Source organism: Leucopleurus acutus (assembly GCF_964270905.1).
Source record: "Leucopleurus acutus genome assembly, chromosome: 17".
Classification (NCBI taxonomy): domain Eukaryota; kingdom Metazoa; phylum Chordata; class Mammalia; order Artiodactyla; family Delphinidae; genus Leucopleurus; species Leucopleurus acutus.
This window is the reverse complement of record NC_139159.1, coordinates 42829316-42836051: the sequence shown is the minus strand read 5'-3', so window position 1 is coordinate 42836051 and position 6736 is coordinate 42829316.

Below are 6736 nucleotides of genomic sequence, written 5' to 3'. Positions count from 1 at the left end.
GTACCTCAAAAAAAAAAAAAAAGTATCAAAAAATATAATCTCCTTTAAACTCATTAACCTTGCTCCGGCAGTTTGCTCTGCTTTTTCTATTTCTCGATGATATATTACTCTGTAGAATTATTTTCATTTAATTAGTAACATTACATTTGTTCATGTGAATCTTACACTTTTCTGAAATATATCATGGTTTACCATGCTGGCTCACATATAAATGTAGAATTGTATATAATAGTGGCCACTTACTTTTTATATCACAGAAATACATTTTCAAATAATTTCTGGAGAATTGTGCACTTCAAATCCATTCCTCTGGTTCCTTTCACTAAAACTCTCTTAAAATTCAATAAATTCAGGACTTCCCCGGTGGTGCCAATGAAAGGGACATGGATTCGAGTCCTGGTCCGGGAAGATCTCACATGCTGCAGGGCAGCTAAGCCCACGCGCCACAACTACTGAGCCTGCGCTCTAGAGCCCGTGAGCCACAACTACTGAGCCTGTGAGCCACAACTACTGAAGCCCATGTGCCTAGAGCCCGTGCTCTGCAACGAGAAGCCACCACAATGAGAAGCCCATGCACCGCAACGAAGAGTAGCCCCCTCTCACCACAACTAGAGAGCCCGTGCACAGCAATGAAGACCCAACGCAGCCAAAAATAAATAAATTTATATTAAAAAAAATTCAATAAATTCCATTCATGGATTTCTCATTGAAATTGAGTTCCTAGGCCTCCTCCCTCAAGCATACTCTATGCTAGGGTCACACCACTGTTAAAACAGGTTGATTTGTGATTCATTTATAAATTAAACTAAAGCCCTAAAAATAACTTTACACCTTTACTTTTCAATCATCATTACATAAAAACAACTGGAAACCACTTGGGTTATCTTGGGCAACCTGCAAATGTCAGCTGACTTGGTTTAAAGCTGTGGTTTTCAAATCCCCTGAGGTCTTAGGAAGGTGGAGGGAGGACAAGCCAGGGTCTGTCCTGGTTCTTGGCTCTCCAAACCTCCCTTCAGCCAGAGCAGCTCAGAGCTCCAGTTTTCTCTCTTATTTGTACATGCCATCAGGTGAGTTTGTTTTAAAGATATTCCCCTGCTCACTTGCTTGCTTTCTCTTTCTCTGTTTCTCCACCTCCCCACCCTTCTTCTTTTTCTAGTTTTCTCATGCGAATAAGCCCGTGTCTTCTCCTGAGCAACTCAGTCCTGAGTCATCAGGTGCACCAGAGCAAGGGAGGGGTCCGTTCAGAGGGGAAGCCTGGTGCGGGGTGGAGGGGTCAGAGCCGGAGAAGAGAGTGTGTTGGGGAGGGTGGTGACGGGGTGAGGAGGGTAGGCAGCCTGGTGCAGTGAGTCAGAGCCCAAAGACGGCAAGGTGTCCACATGAGGGGAGCAGCTTGGCATGGGTGGTCCGTCAGAGCCCAAGCAGAGAAGAAAGGTGCATAGTTCATGTCCCAAACACAGTGAGGAGGGAGGACATTCACACAGGGGTAAGGCTTGGGGCCTGGTGTCAAAGCAGGAGAAGAGCGCTCAGGTCAGAAATGGGAGTGACCCAGTGAGGAGAGTCAGAGACCACACAGGGTAAAGTGTCCTTGTCTGTGGGTGGCTCAGAGTGGGATGTCAGCAGTAGGCAGGGTGAGGAGGCACCCCCGCAGAGAAGTGGTCCACTGTTGAATGCTGGAGCCCAGGTGTGGAGGGTATCCATATGTGAGGGCAGCCCAGAACAAGTTGTGAGAGACCAAACAGGGTGGGAAGGATAACCACACATGGGGTAAGGCACAGCACTGGCTGTTGGAGTGGGATAAGGGGGTCATCGATGATAAAAGCAGCCTGATATGAAGTATCAGAGCCTGAGTGGGGTTACAGGGTACCCAGGTGGGAGAGAGGCAGCTGTGATGATGAGATAGGTGACATACTGGGAGACTGATCAAACAATCTAAATATATTAATGAGATCCAGTCTTTCACTGTCCGAGAAGAGAGGAAACTCATAGTGTTAGAATTGGAGGTATCAATTCAGTATGAAGTCGGGGATTTCCACATAGAGACAGATGTGGAAGTTTAGATATGAGTGTGTGTGTACCAGTCAGAATGGCCATCATCAAAAAATCTACAAACAATAAATGCTGGAGAGGGTGTGGAGAAAAGGGAACATTCCTGCACTGCTGGTGGGAATGTGAATTGGTACAGCCACTATGGAGAACAGTATGGAGGTTCCTTAAAAAACTACGAACAGAACTACCACATGACCCAGCAATCCCACTACTGGGCATATACCCTGAGAAAACCATAATTCAAAAAGAGTCATGTACCAAAATGTTCATTGCAGCTCTATTTACAATAGCCCGGAGATGGAAACAACCTAAGTGCCCATCATCGGATGAATGGATAAAGAAGATGTGGCACATATATACAATGGAATATTACTCAGCCATAAAAAGAAACAAAATTGAGCTATTTGTAATGAGGTGGATAAACCTAGAGTCTGTCATACACAGTGAAGTAAGTCAGAAAGAGAAAGACAAATACCGTATGCTAACACATATATATGGAATTTAAGAAAAAAAATGTCATGAAGAACCTAGGGGTAAGACAGGAATAAAGACACAGACCTACTGGAGAACGGACTTGAGGATATGGGGAGAGGGAAGGGTGAGCTGTGACAAAGCAAGAGAGAGGCATGGACATATATACACTACAAAACGTAAGGTAGATAGCTAGTGGGAAGCAGCCGCATAGCACAGGGAGATCAGCTCGGTGCTTTGTGACCGCCTGGAGGGGTGGGGATAGGGAGGGTGGGAGGGAGGAAGATGCAAGAGGGAAGAGATATGGGAACATATGTATATGTATAACTGATTCACTTTGTTATAAAGCAGAAACTAACACACCATTGTAAAGCAATTACACCCCAATAAAGATGTTAAAAAAAATTTAAAACAAAAAATTTAAAAAAGTGTGTGTGTATACACACACTAGATTTGTCCACTGAAAGGGCCTGGGACTGGTACATTCCCCAAAGCAACAAGTACAACTCATGCCCAAATCTTGGCTTCTAAGTATCACTCTCCACTAAAAGGGCTCTTTGGAGAAATGGCCAATTCCTGGGTTGGGGAAGGGAAAGTTCAAGACGAGTCTAGGACATCCTGTAGCAAAAAAGTAAAAAGGGCTCAAATAGTGAAGATTTGTCAATAGGCCACAGAAGCCAGCTTGCCACTGGCCAAATTAGGGACTATTTGAGCATCAGAATAAATTATGATAATAATGGGTAATAAAGTATGGTCCCTGGGCCGGTAACAACAGCATCATCTGGAAACTTGTTAGAAATGCAAATTCTTGAGTCCCACTCCAGACCTACAGAATCAGGAACTCTGGAAACAGGGCCCAGCAGTCGATGTTTTAATAAGCCCTCCATAGGATTCTCATGCACACTCAAGTTTGAGAACCGCTTAAGTAGGAAACCATGAGTCCATAAAAGAAATAAATGAAAGTTTGACGAGGAATACAGTATCTATATGATAGATCTTCAAGTACCCTAATGTGACATATTGAAATTGAGCACCACCTGATAAGATGTGATGATGTTTATGGAGTAAAAAGTTTGCCAAAGTAACTCTGGAATTTTCGTTTCAAGTCATTAGGATATTCCTATAAGAAAGCATGATCTAGGGACTTCCCTGTTGGTCCAATGGAGTAGGATGCTGCACTCCCAATGCAGGGGGCCCGGGTTCGATCCCTGGTCAGGGAACTAGATCCCACATGCATGCCGCAACTAAAAAGGATCCCACATGCTGCAATGAAGATCCCGCGTGCCACAACTAAGACCCGGCGCAGCCTAAATAATAAATAAATAAAGCATGATCTATATACAAAAATCTAGACTTTACAATTTTACCCTATTACTTTTGTAACAGTTTGTCTTAAGTCAGAATAGTTTGAGTCATTCTTTCTGACAGTAACTTGGACTTCAAAGCAAAATTATATGAAGTCAGCTGCCAGCAACAATAAACCATGTCTTCAGCATATGAAAGAATGTTTTCTGAGCCTGCCTGCAGTATATCCAATAGTTTTACCCTACTGACTTGAAAGAAAAGGCTAATGCAAACACATTGCCGTTTTACTTGACTGGAAATTCGCTAAAGAATTCTAATGAATTATCTAATTCATTAGGAAATAGCTCCCAACTCTAATTCTGGAGGAAATATTAAGGATATGTTCTGTGTATCAATAACCAAGAGTCCTCATCACACTCAAAAGTTAGAAGGAAACATAGGAGTAAATCTTCATGATCTTGAGTTAGGCATTATCTACTGTCTTAGATATGACACTACAAGCACAATCAACAAAAGAAAAAACTGATAAAGTGGACTTCATCAAAATTAAACTTTTGTGCTTCAAACAATACCATCAAGAAAGTGAAAAGACGATTCACAGAACGAGGGAAAATATCTGCAAATCAATTACCTGATAAAGTCTTATATCCAGATTATATAAAGAACTCTTACAACTCAACGACAAAAAAGAAAAACCACCTAATTTAAAAGTCAGCAAAGGATCATTAACAGACACATCACCAAAAAAGACATGCAAATGACCAATAAGCACATGAAAAGGTCGTCAACGTCATTAGCCATTAGGAAAATACAAATCAAAACCATGGGATACTTCACAAGCTATAATCAAAGGCAATAAGTGTTGGGGAAGATGTGGAGAAATTGGCTACATTGATGATGGAAAGTAAAATGGTACAGCCACTTTGGAAAATAGTTTGGCAGCTCCTCAAAAGGTTAAACATTGAGGTAACATATAAGCCACTGCTCCATTTCTAGGTATGTACTCAAAAGAAATAAAAACATGTCTACACAAAAACCTGTACACAAATGTCTGTCACAAGATTATTCACAATAGCCCAAAAGTGGAAACAACCCAAATGTCAACTGATAAATCAATAAAATGTGGGTCATCCATACAATATTAATTGGCAACAAAAAAGAGTAAGTACTCATGCATGATAACATGAATCTTAAAAACATACTAAGTGAAAAAAAGTAGGTCACCAAAGACCACATAATGTATGACTTCATTTGTCAAATGTCCAGATAAGGCAAATCTATAGACAGAAAGTAGATCAGTGGTTGCCTAGGGCTAGGGGATTGGGGAGTGATTGCTAATGAGTGCAGGGCTACTTTTGAAGTGATGAAAATGTTTTGGAAACAGTGGTGATGGTTTCAAGAATATACCAAAGCCACTGTATAACTTTATCTTATTTTCTTAATTGTATACCTTAAATGGGTGAACTGTATAGTAAGTGAATTATATCTCAATAAAGCTAAAAATAAAGAAGAGTAAAGCATGTTATTTCTTCTAAACATTAAGCTGACAGGAGCAAAATCTGTTTAAAGTGATACTGACTACTCCTTTTTTCTTGATAAACTGTTAGATAATACCATCAAGGCTTTACAGCAATAACGTAATTAAATATAACAATGGTTCGGATGGTGAAGATAATGTTAGCAATATTATCAACCAACTTCCTCAACCTTTTAGTACTGATCAATTAAAAAGATAGGATTATCAAGCCAAGCAATTCTACCTTTGCCGATTTCTGTTTTTGCCAAATACTACATTTAGAGTGGACGCAAAGAGCGATACTGTTAGTTAAATGGCTTAAAATTCTACTTTCTAGAGTTGAAATTTGGTATACTAAGTGTACTGTTGCAAAAAAATTTTTCAATTACTTCAGATGCCAAATACAAAGTAATTTTTAAGAAATTTACTTTAAGAGAATGCCATTGATAATAACCTTTATAGAAATGACGCTTAAAAAGTTTAAAACAACCAACACCAATATTATGAAGCCTAACATAACAGATACTTAATAAATGTTGAATGAACTGAAAATAATTTAGCTTTTAAATTAAAACTTTAAAGTTACTATCAATAAAATAAAGTTTCATGTATTTTCATCCTAGACTTTACTATTCAATTTTATCTTCTAAAATGTATAGCAATCATGTGGATTTGTAGATAATTGCTACTACACTGTATAAAGCTACAACATGTATTTGAGAACAAGTTAGCACATCCAAGAGAAAGATTACAGCTCAAGTACCTTTTTGAATGTTTAAAAAATCAGAGGTATACAATTCAATACTACCCATTTATAAGAATTTCACGGACTTCCCAGTACAGTGGTTAAGACTCTGTGCTTCCACTGCAGGGGGCACAGGTTCGATCCCTGGTTGGGGAACTAAGATCTCACATGCTGCATGCAGTGCAGCCAAAAAAAGAAAAAAATTTCAGCATAAAAGTGACAAAGATATATAAACAAAGGACTTTATATAAAACTGGCCATTGTATGCACTTGACCCAAAGGCATGAATTCCTGTGTTAAGGTGTATGTATTCAATTTAATATTTTTCCTTGGCATCTACAAATTTTTGCTTCCTTTATGCCAATAGTTACCAATTTGGTTAATGTACTGGGGATCCAGTACAGTCCAAGTAAATTTCATTCAAGAGAACAGCATGAGAAACTGGCACCAAAATCATTTCAGGTTTATATATAAGTAAGATTTATAAAAGCTCTAAAAATTACAGAAAAAAATTCTGGAAGAAAACACAGCTTGGACTCTATTTGCAGGTAAACTCCATGAAAAGGAGGCAATTTCTGTTCACTGCTCTACTCCTAGTGCCTAGAACAATGCCTGGCGCATAGAAGGCACTCACAGCTGCTGAAATGAGGTAA